This window comes from Taudactylus pleione, unplaced genomic scaffold (genome assembly GCF_031769625.1).
Source record: "Taudactylus pleione unplaced genomic scaffold, aTauple2 ptg000803l, whole genome shotgun sequence".
In the NCBI taxonomy this organism is placed as follows: domain Eukaryota; kingdom Metazoa; phylum Chordata; class Amphibia; order Anura; family Myobatrachidae; genus Taudactylus; species Taudactylus pleione.
In genome coordinates this window covers 2,185,461-2,206,983 of record NW_028285205.1, presented here as the reverse complement: position 1 = coordinate 2,206,983, position 21,523 = coordinate 2,185,461, and the positions used below count along the sequence as shown (strand labels likewise).

The 21,523-nt window shown below is 40.7% G+C and overlaps 1 long non-coding RNA gene across 1 annotated transcript in view; it reads right to left on the bottom strand.

The window, feature by feature from the left end:
• The window catches only part of LOC148474881 (uncharacterized), a 317,124-nt gene extending 296,161 nt beyond the window's left edge, over positions 1 to 20,963 (bottom strand). Inside the window, exon 1 of the long non-coding RNA XR_015872818.1 lies at positions 20,901 to 20,963. This is a non-coding gene — a long non-coding RNA (uncharacterized LOC148474881). The remainder of the gene's footprint in view (positions 1 to 20,900) is intronic.
• Between the last annotated feature and the right edge of the window lie 560 nt (positions 20,964 to 21,523).

Below are 21,523 nucleotides of genomic sequence, written 5' to 3'. Positions count from 1 at the left end.
GTAATATCTTGATAAATTGCTGCGATAAGTGACATGCTTAATGCAACGGTAAAAATAATTATCATTGTAGCATTTTGATAAACAGACTGTATTCAAATACAGATATATAAAACCTTGGCTTGTACTCGTCTTTATTAACTATTATTGTGGAAAAGCATCACTCTTTTGGTGTAGCATTCGCACTTGGATAACATCATAAGAGTACAGAATAGACTTACACCAACAAAAAAGTGATATTGTTTGAGAATTCTATAATCCCTGTTATAGACTGATATCACTAGTTTTTATTTCAGATTTTCTTAACTTCACCTTCATAAGTGTTCCTACAGTAGCATGTAAAAAAATAAAAAATCAGTAGATGGTTTGTAACTTTTGTAACATTTATTGCATACCCCATGTAACTGGCATAGGTGAGAATGCCATGCTAGCTGCAAATATTGCTCCAAGTTTTATACAAGTGCCAAATACATTAGGGTGTGCAGTCTAGAGCCCCTCCTTATACTCCATATTGTTTATTTATACACACATCTGAAGCCTGAGATTGCTCCAGTCTAGATTTGCACCCCTCCCCCCACCCCCTCATATGTTTTTAAGCAGGGACCTAGCATTTGACTGCACCAGGCATAATTACAAGTAAGTCCTATTTATATTGTTAGTGTCAGTTTATTTGGGGTGAGCGTTTGGGTGTGGGGCCCCCTGAGATGTTCCGGCTGGACCTCTCCGGGGCATCATCATTTAATACATATAGTCACTTTGTATATCACTTTCATGTTTGTTTATTATTTATGTATTTTTTCACACATATTCTACCCTTATCATTATTATAACACTTGTTAATTACTTTACACACCTGATACTTTAACACTTCACTGTCACCCTTTTTTTCGTGTGATGCCCTGGGGAGGTCTTTGGCTGGGCTGACTTTTGGGGTGCCCTGCGTCCCAGATGTGAACCCCAGAGTGTTAGGGATCTGCTCAATGAGGTGACCTTGATGCTGGTGGGCAGGCCCGTATCAGTGGCCATTGATATGCAAACTACCTCTGAAATTCTATATGATAAATTTAAATGTATACAGTAATGATCGCATAGTGCATCTGCAACTCTGTTTTTTGTATATGTCACTTTAAAATCTCAGCATGATGGCACCTTTCATTACTATTAGGGTGTGCAGTCTAGAGCCCCTCCTTATACTCTTAAATACAGCAAATGGTAGAGATACCAGGCTTAAATCCTATTCTTGTGAATGGAGTGAAAATTTTAATAAAGTACATTTTATAGTGTACGCAAGCTTCAACAGGTATGTGTATAATTCCATTTAGTTTATACTTTATTCCTGTTATCTGTGACAAACCAATCACTGTATAGTGCATACATTGCTTGCGTTTCCCTAGAGATTACAGATTTCAATTCTGGGATGGCCATGGTCTATTGGAGACTGAATTGATAAAAGTGATATTTTAATAACTAGGGTTATCTAGTCAATTCAGATTTTTTTTTTCTAGAGTACTCCAACACAATTCTCAGACTATCCTAGTGCTAGTTCCTTAGTGCATCAACACAGCACTTTCCCTTTTGACATTTGGACATTCTAAAGTAGAATCAGCTCTTGCAACACAATAGGACTCCTAAATATACATGTACTCCTAACTATTTGACCCTGACGATGTTAATTGCAATATTCAGTTATGTTCATTTGTAGTTGTACACATACACATTAAACATTCCATGATATGTGGTGCAATTATTAGGTACCCCCACTGTTGTAGAAAAAGATTACAGTATATCTGGAATAATGTAATTGTGCTATTTGGGAAACTATTTCCAGGGTATCAGCTAGTTGGCATAGGTCTGCGATAGGTTATACCGCTTCATTTTCCCTCTTTTTCATTGTCAGACTTATCCTCCTAATATTGTCTAATTCTCTGGGAAGAATTAGAAAACGAAAGACATTATTCCTTGTAACCTGTGAGTGACCCCAGTATGGTAACAACGGATCCTTCATTTAACTTAAATCCGGTGTCAGAACACAGTAATCCTCTAAACAGCAATGATAAATTCATTTCAGCTGCAATGCTTTCCAAGCCAGGGGAATTTCGCTCCCCTTCTCGCTGCATCGTAGGCTGGGTAAGACGACAAAGAACGTCAAGGAAGTCACTGATTAGTTTCAGTTAATTCTAAATCAATCAGCCTCAACAGGGTCATTCCCAATATCAGGAAATACTCTGTAATATGCCACACTTAGAGTGACAGGAAAATGGCTAATAGAAAATGGGGTTGTCTGAGGGTATTAACAACACTTTAATAAAAGAGAGAGGGGATGGACAGAAAGAGATATTATAGGAGGTTTTGCAGAAACAGAGTTCCTATATTAAAACATAATAAATGGGTCTGGTTTATCAGACTGCGATACTCTGTAAATATATATATATATATATTGTGATAGGATCACTGGTAAAGTGGTCTGTGGCAGGTACATTTGTCCCAGATTCCTGTCCTATGTGTTTAAAATCCCCAGGAGAAAGTCTGCAGTGTAGCAGGCTTGAGTCTCGGCTTTTTGAAAAGCCGGTTTGGGACCTGGGGGTTGTGGGTGAGAGGAGAGGGAGGGCTCCACCCACGGCCACTCCAGGTTTTGGTCCTCGCAGCCTGGTTACAGGCTTGTTAGGGTTTCCACCTGAGAGTGGCCAATATAAGCCTAGTGTGTTGAGGGCTGATTGAGCAAACTCCCTGCCTGCTCTCCCAGGTGAGACAGAGACACTTGAAACCCTAACTGTGAGTGTTGTGCTGTGGCTTGGTTGCTGGTGAGGGCATTAGGCCCTGCCAGGTTCTGGCAGTGAGGGAACTACCTGTGAAGTTAGTGCCCCGACCGGGCTAGGATTTATGTTTATGTTTTCTTTATGTTGTTTCTGACATTGTACAATAAAGACTGGTGCCGACCAGCTTGTACTTGCATCCAGACTGGTGTGCTGCTTCCCTGCTGCTGTGGGTGTGTGTAAGAAAGGAGTCCTTCTACCCAGGAGAGGGAACCCCTAATCTGACTGTGTCACAATATATATAAATAAAGGAATATTTTGGTAGCCGTGCCTCATTGTTGCCACACAATAGACAACAATACACCTATAAAAACATTCTAGGTGGGATGGGTACGGAATGCCAGCTCTCGGGATCCAGAAGGTCAAAATCTCAACACCAGCATCCCGAAAGGGTTAGGATACAGACACTTGTCAGTAGGTACCCTAACCCTCCCCCTCTCCTTACCCCTAACCCTCCCCGATGCCTGAACCTAACCTCTCCCTCCCCACATCCTAAACCTAACCCTCCCCCCCTAGTGTCTAACCCCTAACCCTTCCCCCAACCTCTCTAAATACCTTTAGGATGAGGTGCCGGGATTCCTACAGGTGTCGGGATTCCAGTGCCCGTATTCTAAGCGTTGGCATCCCATGTGTCGGGATACTAAACTGATCTCTTTTAGGTTATATAAAAACGGAAACAATACTAATCTAACCTTTTACCATCTACTTCTACTTTAGAGAAGCTTTTGGAATGAATTACTATTACAGCATTCTTGACCTCAATAAATTACCAGATAAGCGGTTATCTCATTTATATTAAATACGAGCGGTCAGTACTTTTTTGTTATTAAAATGATTAGATCTTATATCTACTATACAAAAAAGCGTAGCAATTGTTTACATTTCTTAAAGAGATTTCTATTGTAGGACTGACCAGAGACGGAACACTCTGGTGTAGTTGGTCAGTTTAATATATATTGCAATATGTGGATTTTTTCACTATATTTACACAGAAGAGTTTGTAGTGTTCATGGTGTATTGGCAGAGTTTACAATGTGGGCACATCACTACCTTATCTGAGGGGGAGTGTGCACTAAATCCTTGTTTTTATGATATAAAAAGTTTTTCTTATTATTAGTGGGTGTGGTATGAAAAGTCAACAGCCAGAAAGTAGGTATGCTGAATGTCAACATGAACTTTAGGTCGACAACCAATATTTTGACATTTAAAAATGTTGACATGGTTAAAATGTCAACATGTCCATAATGTCAAAATTTATCATGTCGACATACAGTTCTTTGCTTATTGTAGCCTAATTCTAGCAAAAAACGGCATGTTAACAGTTCAGTGTCGACATTAGGATCATGTCAACATTTTAGAATGCCGACATTGGTTGTTGATCTAAAGTCCATGTCCACAATCATGAACCTGTCGACATTGTCGATCTTATGAATGTCAACATTCTGACCGGATACCCACTATATAGTCCCTTTAAGTATAACCATTAGTAAAGTTATAAGCCATGTGATCATTCCATACGGAGAAACACAGGATTTCACGATATTCAACTAATGCAGATAAATCACGTGGTAGGAGAATTATTACATACACAGAACAGGACAATGTAAACAGCCTATTTTAGCCAACTTTTGAAGAAAATGGCTGGTGATAGAACAGTGGTTTTCACTCAGCTGCACAACAAATGTAAATGCAATGTCAAGGCATTGGCACATTAGATAGAATGGAATGTGGAATGGAATGTTATAAGCAAGTCTTTTGTGTAAGGTAACCACTTGGAAGGGAGACTTATACGTCATCCGCTGATAGAAAATAGCCTTCACTGATTTTAAAACTAGATTTTATGAACTGGAGGGAAAAAAAAAAAAATGTATGTTACGTCAGTATTTATAGAATTACAAATATATATATATATATACACACACACACATACACACATATATACATATACACATACACACAACATGGCAAATGAATAAAAACAAAAAGGGTGGTTTAGGCAGGTTTTGAACAGGTGTTAAGAGATTTGTAATATTAGAAAAAATAGCAGTGACAATCTATAATAATCTCTTTGCATTTGAATAGTTCAATCAATGAAACTGTACCTGCCCACAGTCCCAAGTTTTCCAGGGCAGCCTCGATTCTCCCTGTTCGAAAAGGAGCTTGACCGTTCAGGAAGTCTTGAAATGGGCATCTTTTTGTAAGGTTGGGCACTTTAACACAAGAGGATAGGAAGCCTTTTGACATAAGCCTGTGCATTCTGCTACCTTGTAATAATGGCATGCTTCACAATATTCACCCAGATACAAGTGGGACAAGCCCAGTGACAAATCCACACAAACCATGCCCCAAATTTACCCAACTATGCCTGCTTCTCTATAAACCCAGCAATCTAAAGCATACTTGAATACTCTCTCTGAAGGTCCCAAATAACCCTCCCGCACATCCCTATGCACACTCCCCCCCTTCCCTGAAATGGGTGGGGAGGCCGGGGAAGGGGGGGGGGGGCGATGACACCGGTAATCTCAGCATTCTAAAGAGGGGATGGGGCTACAATGACACAATCATGCCCCCCCGCTCTGCCCCCAATGCTGCATCATCTCCCTGCCATGCCCCCCTTATGCCACGTCACCCCCCCGCCCCTCACTGTAGAAGCGTAGCTGCCCCCACCGGGAGCTAAATGTCAGCACGTATGATCTAAACTGCAGTGTAAAAATAGAGCTGTCCGGCATTTGTGGGCTATATGCAACAGCAGCCAGTATTTACTCTGCATACTAACACAATAAATATATTTTCACCTCTTGAATTACAACATGGTTTGTTCCAGAAACAAAGTTACTTAATTTTCTGTTTTGCTCTCAACTCAAGAATAGCCCAAACTTTGTAACAGAGGAGGCTGCCATTTTGTGGTCTTAATTAATATTCATAACAATAAAGCCTATCAATTCATTAGGAACTGATGACAACATTAGTGGTAGAAAAGGAATGAGTGCAGCCATTAGTTCAAAGGGAATGGGTCATTTTGCCATGAATATTGTTTCAGACCAACTACTGTAACTGTAGGTGGTGGGTCCATTTAAAGACAGAAGAGGTTAAAAAATATCCTGCTAGGATGGAGACCAGCCTTCACTAACCACAGCAGATGTTGGGGTACCCATTCGGTCAGCCAAACACAGAGAAGTAATATTTTGCATTTATGTTTAACTTACAGTGTTTAATTAAATCCAAAATTGAATTATCAGCTTTGGATATATTAAGCCTTCCATGTACCTGTAGGAAATAATATTTATTACAGATTGTGAATCTTGTACTAAATTGGACTAGAGAGGTTTAGAGTCTCTCTGCCCCCTCTCTTTGTTCGAGCTAAGGAAGTGTTTCTTCAAATTCTGTGTTGATCTCAGCAGAAAAGCCATTTCTGAAATAACTTACAATCCGGTGTCAAGTGTTCTTTATTAATGGTGGCTTGCCACAGCTAAAGCACTGGTGAAATAAAAATTATCATTTGTCTATGTCATTAATCCATCGTCAAGTTCTCTTAAATCTGAAGCGCCCGACCTTCCCAGAGAGCTTAAGGAAAAAAAATGCAGCCATGCCATTTGTAAGAATCTGATCACGATAATTCTTAGAAAACCTCACTTTCAACCTAAACCTCTTAAGGAAGTATTAATCAAGGATGAGCTGAGAAATCTGTTACAGGAAACCTTTCTGTGTCTGTGTGGATATCCTCACAAATAGCCAGACGAGTAGAGCACATTTAAAGGGGTTATGTCAGGACTGTTTGGCCTAAAGTCAACTAGCTCTAAATTTCTAATCGGGAGGTCCTATCAAAATGATTCATGAGTTACATAGGAATGTTATTATAGTAAAGTTTGACTTGGAAGAGTGGTTGACAGGCGTCAGTGTGGCTTAACAAATGTCCACAGAGCTCTCACCTTCTCTGTATTGTCAGTTTGATAAGGACACATGTCTGATATACTCTTTCAAACCAGTTAAAGTAATTTAATGAGCTACAAGTTGATTACATATTATTTTTAAATCGTCTGACGGTTTGGACTGACCTTTAAAAGATAAAAATCCAGTTGCAGGCTCATACCTGATAATGGCACAACACATTCTACGTATGTATTATTCTTACCTGTGGAGCGGCTATAGGGGCCTAGAGAGAGCAGCAGATTGGCATGGGAGACATGATGCCTCTTTTTCATCATGTCACTTCTACATGCCTATCTTGTATTGTGCCAGTAAGTAAAATAATAATTGCTATATATTTATTTCATTTATGCAGATAGCATATGGAATAAGTTGGATTTTCTGCCTTGGAGCTGTACATACAAAGTTCAATTTGGGAAAAAATATAAGGTAAATAGAATGTAGGCTCTGTACATTTCTCATTTTATTTTACCTTTTATTCTAAAATGAGCAGGTGTCATATAGCCTGTTCTGTACAGGTATAATGATGTATCCCCCTGAAACTGTCCAGTCATAGTGGTAAATGATTGTATTGGTGCTATGGAAACAAACCTGGTCAGATCCTGTCATTCATAAGTGGAGACAAATGATACAAGCACACAAGGCCCAGCTGCTGCTGTCACCTGGACCCCCGTGTTTTGGTTTTAATTCATAATCGTGTTTTGGTTTTTCCAAAACCACCCTCACGTGCAGGGCCGTAGAAAGCCCGGCCGGGCCCAGGTAAAGGAGGGGGCATGGCCTAATCACGGGAGGCGTGGCCATGCCCCCTTGACAAATAAATCACCTGCACGCTGGTGAGGGGGGTGCTGTAAGCCCCCCAGCCAGGCGCTAAGCAGGGGGAGCGCGATCAGTGTGATCGCTCCCCCCCACACAGCCATAGGAGTCTCGCACTTCAGCCCAGCACAAGCTGTGTGCTGAGCTGCTGTGAGGGAGAGGGAGGGGGCAACGCCGGACCCAGGCCCCTCTAGCAAGACCAGGCAAACTGTCCCGCTCTCCCCCCCTCTTGGCGCCCATGCTCACATGTTCTGATTTTGGATCTGTATTTTTTTTTAATGATAAAAACAGCTAAAATCATGTAATTTGGCCCTGTTTTTGTTCCTACAGTTTTATTAACACCAATAACATTAATTTCCAGTCAGTTTTGACCACCTCACTGGTCACAATATTGTTCACCAATATTGGCCAATGGCTAACTGTCTAAACTAAGCAACAGAGCAACAGCACAAACACACAGCAGTTTAAAAGACTATAGCACATCTATGAAACATTGTGGCACAGCAGTGGCAGACAAGATGGCAGTTTAATAAACTATACAATCCCATAAAAATAATGTTTTCATTAATCAAGAACTAGATCAGAGGCAGTACAGGGAAATTGAGTTATGTATGTAGTGGAAGAGAGGTAAACAATTTATTTAGATTGATTGATTAATTCATTAAGAAAACGTAATTTGAGATGTGGTCTTTTTTTTTTTTTCGCAACTGAGAAAAGGCCATAAAAGAATGCAATTTATCTAGCCATGTTGATATTACTGAATACTACTAAAGTGAATATGCTCCATAATTCTTTGAAAATGTTTTTTTGGAGAGACACCACATTGTTTTTTGTTAATCATGTGTTGCAAATGAATAATGTATTAGTGCAATAAGCAATTCAAATGTTTATCTATGCAAAAAAGGCCTTTACCAATGCCCCCCAAAAATATAGCCCATAATGAAAAGAAAAGTGGTGCAAGAAGAAATTGTTCTTGTCCTAATGTTGTATATTAAAAAGGATATGTCCAGTTTAACAAACTAAGCAGTTCGGTGACAGGGACTGACACTTTTGTGACTGAAGTGCTTACTTAGTTTGGGCCCACACAAAACAAACTACCAATTGGCTTAAGGCAGCTAACATCGTTGCTAATCATCTCTGCACCGTTAAAGTCATTATCACCATCATCACTGTCAACGTCATCATCACACAATATTAGCTCATCCCCACTGGAATCCACTGTTACAGAAGCCTCTGTACTTTGTTACATTTTGCAGCAAAGTTCTTCCTCATAGAATTTGTAGTTCACTTTTATGAACATGAGTTTTTCCACATTTTGAGGCAGTAGCCTCCTATGCCTATTGCAAACAAGGTTCCTGGCTGTGCAAAACACTCTTTTCAAAGTACACAATGAAGCGTGAGCATTTTAAATGAAAAAATTATAAAGCACCAAGTTTATTGTGTGGGCAAAACATGGAACATGTTAAAATTCAGCCAGTTTTAATGCTCTCACAATGTTACTTGTGTTATTAGAAAGGACAAATCCTGAGGAAAGTCCTAGCGGGGTAAGCCATTTTGCTATGACATCCCTTTTCTAACAGGTTGACCCCAGTATGCCTCTTAGTGAAGCTGGTGATAAAGGGAGTCGCCTGATTGTGAATGAGCTGGATTGTGTGTTAGATGCTTCTGCTGAAGGCAATACACCCACCCAGTGGACTGTCACAGTCATGTAATCTTTAGTTTGGCCAGTACTACTAGTCCACATATCTGTGGTTAAGTGGATAGTGGGTACAATGGCATTTTGTAGGCCAAGAACATTTTTTTTTTTTTAATGTCTTAGTACAGGCTTAGGAATTGCTGTTCTAGTAAATTGGAATCAAGATGGAATTTGGTAGCGGGGACACAGGACTTCAATTAACCGTTTAAAACCACATACATTGACGGTGGATATTGGATGCAGATCTAATGTTAGCACAGCCATCATGGCTTCAGTGATCTGCTGTGCAACTGCATGGCAGTTTTCATATTTGCTTCCACTTGCAAGTACAGTTTTATAGTCAATTGTTGTTTGAAACTAGTGTGGTACCCCAGACCTGGTTGTACTCACTCATGTCGGGTCCTATATAAAATATAACATGTAAATACAATGTGCACTGGGTATGTGGTGAGTCAGCAGGAGGCCACATGACTGGAAGCTGCAGCTGGTGGCTTTGGTGGACTGTTACGACAGTTTCAGAGGTTTTTTCCCCTGAGGTGACAGTCAGAGCGGGAGCCCCCAGCGCATGGGAGAGGAGCTGTGAAGTGCAGCACGAACCTCCAGGCATAGGGTTTAGAGAGAGTGGCAGAGCTCCAGGACTGCAGCATCCAGAGTGTCTACGAAGCAAGAGCAGTGAAAGGAGATCTGCCGTCCCAGTGTGTGTTACGGACAGCGGCTGCAGCCGATTGCAGCATCTGGGAGGCTGGCGTCACATCAGGGGTGTTGATAAACAGGAGTGGGGCAGCACAGAAGGAGGACAGTGTGAAGTTAGTGATACCTGCACCAATACCCTGTCCCACAGAAAGAGACAAAGTGGTACACTAACTCTCCCCAAGTCAGACTGAGGAGACCAAGAGATAATTCTGATTAGTTCAGATCTACAGCTGCAAGTGACTGATATTCCTTTCATCTGCCTCTCTTTGAAGCTTATTTAATAATGTAGTCGAGTGTATTTAAAAATTGCCTAAACCTCTCTGTCATTGCTACAAGTAGAATGGAAAGGTCATATTCTTCACCTATTCAATGCACAAGGATGTCCTGAAAGCAAGCTACTATCAGACCCGGGTTTGCACCATTAAAGTGTATGCTTTCACCGAGCATCATGCGAACAGCCTGCCTCCATTTTACCTCCACTAAGTGACAGCAGTTATTGTGCTAACTATTGACAATTAATTACCCATTGCCTTTACCAACAGCCATAAATACTGTCCCCAATTTATTAGACTGCCGGGGCCAGTAAGAGTGTTCAGCAGAAGTATAAAAAAAAAAACATATGTGCACCAATGAAAGGGGACTTTGCCATAGAGTGTAAGCTGCCTTCAGTGACTTAATGTAATATTTGTCTTAAGTGTTAGATTGTAATGGTTATTAGGCTGCGGCAACAGAAATAGGAAATAGACCAATACGTTTGACAGTAAAAGTTAATTTTATTAGTGTGTAAAACTGTATATATAAAATGTATCCTTGAATCAATTGTAGTGTGAGAAGTTATTTACAAATACTTTTTAACATTGCGTATTGGAGAATTTAATTCTGTGTTGAATAAAGAAACTTTCTGTTGTAGAAAAAGGTATATTTATTGGTATTTGGGGTATCCCTCCTTGCCTCTCTGGTGAAAAGCGGAATAGATAGAAGACAGAGGGAACTGAACAGGGCAGTGAGATTCTTTCTTACTAGGTAAGACATAGCTGCCTGCAGTAACCTATCACCTCTCGGGGTGCTACACTAGTCTTCTTGGTCCCCTTCTGGGATGAAGATTCAAATCCAGCACCAGCAGCCCTAATGCACAAGGATTCATCTGGAGAATCCTGGATAGAGGAGGAGTCAGTTAGCTTCGGCAAATTGGATGCAGGAGAACTACCACGGATGATTAAATGAGGAGATTGATGATAAGGTGTGGTTGGTTGAGATTGCAAGTGCTGGGATCTATATATGCTACTGCTAGCTGATGCTGGGCTGCTTGGTATTATTTTACAGGATTTTGGAGATTTTGCCAATAATATGCATGAACTCAATGGTTAACTTCCCTACCTCTACTTACTCTAGCATCTGTGTTGTGTACTCAAGGCTAGGCATGGTGTTAAGAAAACAAAAAAAAAAAAATGCTCAGTCCACAGTCCCTCTATGGTTTTTTTATTTTGTTTTAGTGACACACTGCTCCTAATGGCTTTTTTATTTTAACACAGTGACTTCCTGAAGCCCTGAACAAACAACACAGTGCTCCTAAGTATTTGCTTTCAATAACAGAGTGGTCCTTCAACACAATGCTCCTATAGCATGTTTTTTAATCACACAGTACACCTTTAACACAGTACCTGGCCCTGAACACACAACAAAGTGCCTCACAGTGCTGCAACAGTCCACACCCTCTCCCTCTGATCTCCTGGGTAAAATGGTGCCCAAGCACAAGGGAGGGACTAGAATCCCTACAGTGGCATCAAAGGAGTGCCAGACTACCAAGCCTATCAAGGTAAGCCACCTGTCTCAATGGAACAGCTATGACATAATGGATGTAAAAGACATTGCTAAAATTACCCGAATGTTGCGTCCCACCACCTTTGATCTGGACCTTGCCTCAATCTAGCGTCTAATAGGGTGTATGGGCATGATTGGCCCTGCATTTGCAAAAATAGTTCGATGCTCTTTGTAGACAGGCATTTTTCCTGAACCACTAAAGAAAGAAATTGTTAGACAACTTCTTAAAAAACCTATTTTAGACCCTGAATGCATGACCAACTACAGACCAGTATCAAACCTTCTTTTTCTAGGAAAGGTTAATGAGAAAGTGGTGGCAACTCAACTAGAAACCTGCCTGTCTACCTATGATATTTATGATCCATTCCAGTCAGAATTCAAGAGAAAACATAGCACTAAAACAGCCCTGGTATGTGTGCTTAATGATCAAGAGACAGAGGTGACTGTTCAGTCATAATCCTTCTAGATCTCTCTGCAGAATTTGATACCGTGGACCATGGGATTCTAATTGAGTTCCTTAAATATTTCTGTGGACTGGATGGCACAGCCCTTTGACGTTTCAAATCATTTCTCACCGGCAGGTCACAGAGAGTTTCTTCTGAAGTAAACTCTTTGTGGTCTTTCTATGAAGCTTTGTTAGGAGATAAAGTGAACGGTGATAGGGTACCAGCCAATCATCTCCTAACTGCCGTGTCACAGGCTGTGTTTGAAAAATGGCAGTTAGGAGCTTATTGGCTGGTACCTTATCACCGTTCACTTTATCTCCTAACAAAGCTTAGTAAATAGACCCCTTATTCACAAGTGCCACTTCCATGTGGTGTCCCACAGGTTTCTATACTATTTCCCATGCTTTTTGCAGTATACATGCTACCACTACGTGAAATAATCAGACATCATGGCCTGGTCTACCATTGCTATGCAGATGATACACAACTATACCTGTTCTTTGCTCCAGGTACTGAGAACCCAATACCAACCCTAAATAGCTGTTTAGCAGAGCTCCAGGAGTGGACGAGTGTCAGTTGGCACAATAGCCAAACTTAAACATACCATGTTCTTATACCACCAAACCTACAGTCTCTAAAACAGTAGTTAGAAAGACTACGACTTTTTCAGTTGTTTTGTATATTAGCACCAGTAACAAGTTCTGGATAAATATTATCCAGACTAATGTGGGGTACACATTGGGATTACAGATTGGCCACCTACTTGACCGATTTGTTAAGGATTATACACAAACAATATTGTGCATACACACTTATTGATTGGTCACACGATATGTCTGGCCTGAAGAATCAGTTCTGATGTCAATTTGGTTTCTGAGGCCAGCATGTGGTTAAATCATTTGGTCGTGTGTACACACATCTGCACAATATATCGCATTTGCCATCCTGTACAGCTGATGCAATATATCTGTGAAAAACATCATGCACAGATATATTGTGTGTACACACTGCCAGATGGTGGGGACTCTATATTGTTTGTTGGCTGTACAAATGATATATCGCCCAGTGTGTATCCAGGAATACACCACACCATATATTGGGTTTCTTTAAAAAAAAAAAAAAGAAGCTAAAAACATAAAAACTGCTGCTTACAGCAAAACCACAGAAATACTACCACAAATTGGTGGTTTGTAAAACTGTGAATTGATAAACAAACCCCTAAGTTACATGTCCATATAGGACTCTAATGACACCTAACAAACCACTGTTAGGTTGACAAATAATTACCAGGTTTCCCAAAAGACCATTCAATGTCAGATTTCTTATGTATAATAAGCTGAGCCTTTAATCAGATCATACGACCTTAAGATTGTTAGTGTAGACCTATATTAGGGGCCCCATGCTGTATTTATTATTTCCACAGCAACCACAAGTTACCTATTGCTGGTGTATAATAAACCACTTATCACTAATAATAATTATATGGGAATAGTGGGCAATATTATTAGTAATATGAAGTTGTTTTTTTTTTTTATTGAAAAGGGACATTTTACATACAACAATTTACATTCATACACTTAGCCGGTGTGTACAAAAGCCCTTTATTCCCTCTTTATACAATTATATGAGCTAATTACGCAGATGACATAAATACAGTGACAGAGTACAGACATCAGTATGTCGGGAAAACATTAATGAATACGAAGCAGAATAACTCATTAAAAGTTTTCACCTCGAGTGGCCCATCTTACATTCATCACTATACGTTGGCCATTAAGGCTAGAATAATACTCTTATGCAGTAACGATTCCATACAGTGCAACATCATTACTATGCATTAATGCACAGTACAAAGGCAATTACCTAAATGCAGTACATGTAGGGTTATGCTGGGATTGAGATTGTAGGTATATATTTATATTGTAATGTGACCTCTAGGTTTCTTGTAACTTGTACTAACTGATGCCAAGCCTCTTGTTAATGAATATTGCCGTGATACAGTATTGCAAAGTCTCATTAGTTACAGATTCTGGAGAGGTTTTAATGCAGTTCCTCTTAAGGTCTTACATACAGAGGAGAACTGGTAATGCATGCCCTGGTACATTAGAGTAAGTACAAGCACAGCAGCCCTGTAACATTCTCCATGTTCTGGGTATATTCTGTAATGAAATGGACGGTACACAGGGCAAAATTTTCTTTGAGTATAAGTATAAGTATAATCATGTGTGGTGCAAGCCATGACACGGGACACTTGTATCGGACCTCTGACCTTTGCCTTTTTTTAACCTAGTTTGCATGCTTTTTCATGCATTTTGTGTGTTAATTAAAGAATAGTGTACTAAATACTTCTACATTACTGACCCCTCTTTACCCTACACTACATTACTGACCCCTCTATAACCTTCACTGACCCCTCTATAACCTTCACTACATTACTGACCCCTTTGTACCCTACACTACATCACTGACCCCTTTATAAGCTACACTACACTGTAATATTAGTATACTACCTCTCCCCACTACACTGGGGAAAAAAAGGCAAAGGGTATAGTGAGCAACAGACACTGACGCACTAGATGGAGGAGAGGGAGAGCCTGAAAAAAGTGAAGCACAGGGGAAAGTGGGTAACAGACAAACCACAGAGAGAGGGAACATAGAGAGAAACCCTTGTGTCACTCCAGCTCTCCACGAATCACTCCAGCTCCCGCCCTGTGTCACTGCAGCTCATGTATGCCACCCATGCTAATGACTGCTGAGCCCCATCTGCATGGTTTCTCTCCTCCTGTTGGCTCAGGTGACCTGCACCTGGCATACTGTGGAATGTCAGTGACTGTGCTGAGCCATTGACTGTCCTGGCGTACTTCTGTGTGGCTTCACTCCGTTCCCTGTGCTGTGGTTGTGTCCTTCTCCATGTGGTTTCTTGGCTGCTGCTTCTGCATCCAGATCCACTAGCACCAGGAGAGGAATCAATGCTGCCAAATCTGGCACATGCACACAGGGATTGGGGGTGGGGGGGTGGCGGCACAGCACCAGGCACATTTCCTCCAGCTGCATCCCCAGCAACATAGCACAGGGCTCATGGCACTGGCATAACTACCGTAGGTGCAGGGTGTGTGGCTGCTACGGGGCCCGTCTCTCACCCTACACCTACAGTGCCAGGCCAGCCCTGTTCGCATCCTCCTTCAGCACATCTGCCCTCCCGGTCCACTCTGCCTACCCTGCTGAAGAGGGACGCGACCACAGAGCAGAAGTAAGTGTGGGGACCTAGGGGGCCATGCAAATGTTGCTATGGGGCCTCCCTAGACCTAGTTATGCCCCTGGCTGGCAGGATGACTGCTGCTGCGTCCCATAAGGCCACAGTGCTCCAGTCAATTCCCCACTAGCCCGCCCCTTCAACCATCCTTGAGTCATGTCCTTCTGAAATATGATTATGGACACAATCTGATGGACTGGTACACAAAGCATATTCTTCCTCCAGTGGACCAATATACAAAGCATTGGCACATGTTAGAGGGAAAGCATACGAATCAGTAATTGTTTTATTATGTGCCAGATTTCCCAAACTTCCAGGGACAGTCCCAGGCATTCAAGAGTTGTCCCTGAAAGTTTGTGTAAGGCACATTTCTCACTATAGGGGAATATGTATCAAACCTTGGAGATAAAGTACCAACCAATCAGCTTCTGTCATTTTTTCAAATAGTCTGTAAAATGGCAGTTTAAAGATTATTGATTAGTATTTTCTCTCTCTCCAAGGTTTGATATATCTCCCCCCAAATGCTATGAGCTTTTCAGTTTAGTTTTTTTTCAACATATCTTTATTCATCAGAGCAAAAGTATAGTACACCAGAAAACAAGATAAAAGTGATAGTTATGTCCAGCTTAGTTTTTCTTGAAAATAAGCACTTAAAACAAATGACATGCAAATCATGTTCAGCAAACATACGGTATAATGGAGTGAGTTGTACTCTTGGTGTTCTGCACCATACCTACTGGATTCTGACTCACAATTACTTCTGGAAAGTAGCCCTGGAGAAAACTTCACAATGTTGGGGCAACTATTTATTCATGTGAGATGTGCAAAAGGTGAACCTAATGCTGCCAAATAGTGTAGGATAAGGTAAGAGCTCTGATGCAGTATTACTGCCCTTATAAAACATCCCACAGCAATCAATCCACATTTACGGATGTACAAGACCTTTCCATTGGCGGTGTTTCTTGGCTACCATTGGGGTAATGAATTTAAACAAGATAATTAAAAAGTCAACACACTAGTATAATTGTAGCTTGGGAGACACATGAATTGAATTACTGTGGGTTCAAATAAAGAATTTGGCAAACATACTATACAAAACATATAACATTGTACCTCCCTCTTCACTATGCTAACTGATGGAGCACTAGCTTCATGCTCTAAACTCAGACTATTGATTTAGCAATATCTCTCTAAGCAGTAGCCACTCTATGGTACCTGTTAAACAGCACTTCATCCTAGTCACCAAATAAAAGCAAATATTACATGCAATAGTAACTGCACTGTATGCTTCATTATAGCATGACATCACTGCAACCACTATCTGTTCTTCTATCCCAAAACCATGTGGTTTGACAATATTATCGTCAATAAGTCTTTAGACATAAGACTGATTTTCTCATTCACAAAGACACTTCAAACATAATTTGCATGGTGTAATATGTTTCATCACAAATCAAGGACATTTCATTAATGTGGCAAAGTCACAATGGCTTCCAAACGTTCCAGAGTTGTAATACTCCAAAATAATTTACCTCCTCACCTTTTAAAAGTATTTTAATGAATTGGACGGTTATAATTCAGTTGTTACAACAGGTCTCATCATTTCTCATTTGTAGGCCCAATCAATCTTTAAAACAAACCCACACAATCTTATGGTGCGTACACACGGTACGATATCTATGAACGATATCGTTCAACGATAAATCGTTCATATCGTACATTTTAATGTAGCGAATGACCTATGAACGACCAACGATGCGCGTTCCCGCATGGACAATAACGATATCTATGGTCGTCCATCCATGCAGGTCAACTTGGACGATTTCATCGAGATTTGTGTTCAGAGATGTGGCTGCATGACTTCACTGAAAGATATCTATCATAGATGTCTTTCAGTGTGTACACCCAATATCGTTTGTCCTGCACTACAGAAAGTTCTAGGGAAATCGTTGGTTGTGCAGATCGTACCGTGTGAATAGTTACAAGCATCACTATTTAAAAGAAACTAAGTGACATTAACTTATGTATACATTTAAAATATGCATTGAGCTTAAGTCCTCTGGAGCAGGTTGGGAGCATGGATGGAGTACGTTTACCTATGATCACAAGACTTTTTGTGTTGGTTTATTGAAGAACAACATATGGAATTTTTCTGAGTCTACAATGTATGACAAAAGAAGACAACATGTTGTACTGTGTACCATTTTACTATCCTTACAGCATGCTTACATGTTTCATAAATGCTTTCTGGGAGAAGAGGTATAAATTGTAGGTGTGACGTAACAATTCCTTTCACCCTATGGCCCATATTCAATTTGAGGCAAAAAGTCCAGACTTTTTGCCTGCTGGACTTTTTGCCTCCTCCGACTGTTTTCCAGGTAGAAAAGTACCGTGCACGTGCCCGCTATTCCCCGTATTCAATTCCAAAGTAGGCGAAACCGGTAACAGGCGAAACTTGGATCGGCAAAAAAGTTTCGGGAATTTTCGGGAAATAATTGTAGGACTCCCCTAAAGATGTCCAGACCTGGGGGATCACTATGGGTACCCCCATTTTTGCCTGCAGAAGAAAGTCGGGTTTTTAAATAGCCGCGGCAGGTGTTTTTTCCCCCGACATTGAAGAAGTGATGCAGAAGAGCACTTAGCTTTTTTTTTTTTTTTTTTGGTCCAATCAAATTTGGGGTACATGAAAAGGGTACTAGCATATTTTTAAGTCCCTAAACTAATTTTTTTTTTAATTCTGCATTAATGCACCTGCCGCTAATAGCCTATTCTAGAAAACATCTGCCGCATACTTACAGAATACCCCTGAACCTATTTCGCTATTATTAACACTGTTCCCCCTTTTTTTATTTTTCTCCCAAAAATGTGAAATTCTTTTTTTGGGGTGTCCCGATTTTTTGTAGGTTTTTTTTTGCATATTTCGTTTTAAAAGGGCATTCCCAAGGGTGCAGGCTATTTTTTTTTAAGCCTGCACCCCTATACCCCAATTCTGCATTTTTTTTCACCTGCTAAAGGCAGGCGAAAAATTATCCCTGTTTTCTTACATTGACTTTTCGCACCGGCGAAAAGTCAATGTAATTGAATACGGGGATATTTCAAATAGGCGAAAATTATGTCATCGGCGATAAATAATCGCTGATTCCGACATTTCACCTCAAATTGGATACAGGCATTAGATGGGCAAGGCAATGAGTAGGAGTACACTGATTAGGTAAGCACATTGTTGCCCATTCAATTAGCAATTTAATTAGCGGTGACAGACGCAAAGTGATGATGGATGAAACCTCGCGTCCACCAACATCACGCACTTCAGGTAGCTCATAGGGTGGGAATTTAATTAGTCAGCATCAGTGCAAAGCAGTGGCGTAACTAGGGGCGCTCGGCCGCGGGGAGGGTTGGGGGGTGCTCCGCCGCTGGCTTCAGTCCAAAACAGTAGTTTTAGTTCAAGTAGTGTGGACCACATTAGCAGTAACACAAACACACTGCCTCCGCTGCCGGTGTACTACCCCGTGGTGGTGTGTTTTTTTTTATCAGCCAATGAGAGTCAGACAGACTCTCATTGGCTGCTGCACTCACGGTCAGAGCCGAGCTGTAGCTCACTCATAAGCTTCGCCTTCCAGCTCCCAGCATGCCGAGTGGGTGGACGGAAGAGCAGATGGCGGCGGGCGCAGGAGCGGGGACTTAGGTAAGTATTGTGTTTTGTTTTGTGTGTGTCTTTGTAATATACAGTATGTAAGGTGCACCCCATAGGGGGGAACCACTACTGGGAGCACTGTATAAGGGGCACTACTACAGTGAGCAGTGCAACTGGTGCACTACTACTGGGGGCATTAAAGTGCATATGGAATGGAAAGGAATGTTCCCAGAATGACGAGAAATGTTGGTGTGTCATGTTGACACACCCACATTTTCCAGTGGCCATGTCCCTTGTGGCATGCATGTGGCCATGCCCACTTTTTCGGCACGTGCACATACTTGGGGGGGGGAGCTCTGTTTTTTTACTTGCTCTGGGCTCCATATGCCTTAGTTACGCCACTGGCTCAAAGTGTCAGTACAGAATGGCACATCAGATCGTCGCGATGTTGCGATTCTGCAACCGGCATCACAGGATCGTTGAAATCCAACATGTTGGATTTCAGAGATATGCCGATCATGATCAAAAAATAATCGTGATTGGCAGATCCGTGAAATTTAACATGTAGAATTTCACCACTGCTGCGACTGATCGCAGAACAAAGATGGCCACCGGTCGGCATTTACGACCGCTGGATCGGCGTTTCCGATCCCATCGCGACGATCCGTTGCAGATGTATGGGGGCCTTTACAGTCTCTTCTTGACAAACATTACAATAAACTACAGTTTCCTTTTCCATAGTTTGAGATAATTCTAAGACCAGGAGATATATTATTTATTCATTTTAATTCTTTATAGCAGAGGAGACCATGTTCCCCAGTTGCAGCCACACAGAGCACAATTACTGTATGCACTGCACTAGGAGAATAAATACAATAGGCTCTTCTGGCCTGGAGACTTCCAGTGTTACACTTGCTGAACTGAGAATATGATTAACATTAGATTAATTAACAGCAGTTATTTACTTTAATGTTAATTAATGCCTCTGTTCAGCAACTGTCAGAATTTGCCACGTACGGAATATAATGCAGCATGCCATTTTATATATATAGTGGGTGTGCAGGGATTAATTGCACAATGTAAAGTACATTTAGAAGTGTTGTTTTACCAGTTTACAGAAGACATTTTCTGTTCTCTAATCCGACGAATAAATACGTTTTGACATTTTATACTGCATACACATATGTTGCTGCCTTAACACATCAAAGTGGTTAATTTAGTCACAACACTATAAGCCAGCTGTAATTTCAAGTACGGATAGTAAAGATCGCCGTAAAAGACACATTTTTATGTTCAGATGTATGAAATGCTGCTCAGTTTAAAACAATTGTTTTAAACAGGTTATCAAACTACAGCATGTAAAGGTTGTTAGATCAGTGGCAAGGATATCAGACAGCCTGTGGCTCTCAAGCTATTGCAGAACTACAAATACCATCATGCTTTTAAAGGAAATGATAGATCCACAACAGCTAAATAGCTACAGGCTGTGTATATTACGTCAGGGAAATTATACTAATGATCCCATTTAAATGTATATATCTCTGATTTGTTTTATATCAGCTTCATAATGGGGTGGGGTGGTGGAATCAGGTAGATTGCTAGACTCTTCAGGGAGATTGCTACTATTTCAGGGACAATGAGGGAGAGTTGGTAAGTATGTATTATGTATCACAATTTTCTTGCTGCAATAAACACTTTGCTATATTATATCATGAGATCCCTCCTCAACAAAAGCTTAATACAAAACACTGTGCTTTAAAAGTGGTTCAGCAAATGAAAAAGGTATGTAAATAAAAAATCCATCTACCTCTGGTCTGTTGAATTGTGTTTCAGTCCTTTCTCAAGTGCACCCTACAGAATACATTTTTAGGATTTCTCTATGGTAGAACCAGGTGGGATAATTACTTACACAGACAAATGTACTGCACCTGTGTATGATTAAGGAAATCCCCAAAACATGGTCTGTGGAGTAGTAGACAGTGAAGTGCAGACTGTACAGATTATAGGAAATGTCTACAATGTACCAGTCACAATGGGAATATTAATTTAAAAAATAGTACTCTGACAGCATGCATAACAGGTAGTAGAGAAGGAACCACTTATTTATTGGGAAAAAAAAAGAAAACATAATGAAATGTCATTATAAATGCAACACAATGAGGCGTTGTGTACTTTTCTTATGACAAGTGTGACCTGTATATATTATTGAGGGGGAGATGTATCAACCCTTGGAGAGAGATAAAGTGGAGAGAGAGAAAAAAGTACCAACCTATCAGCTTCTGACTGTGATTTATCAAACACAGCCTGTAAAATTAAAGGTCGGTGCTGATTGGTTGGTACTTTATCTCTCAAGTTTTAATACGTCTCCCTCACGCTATGCTAAAACATGCTTAGTAAGCCACACATCCAGGTCTCACACACCATTCTCAT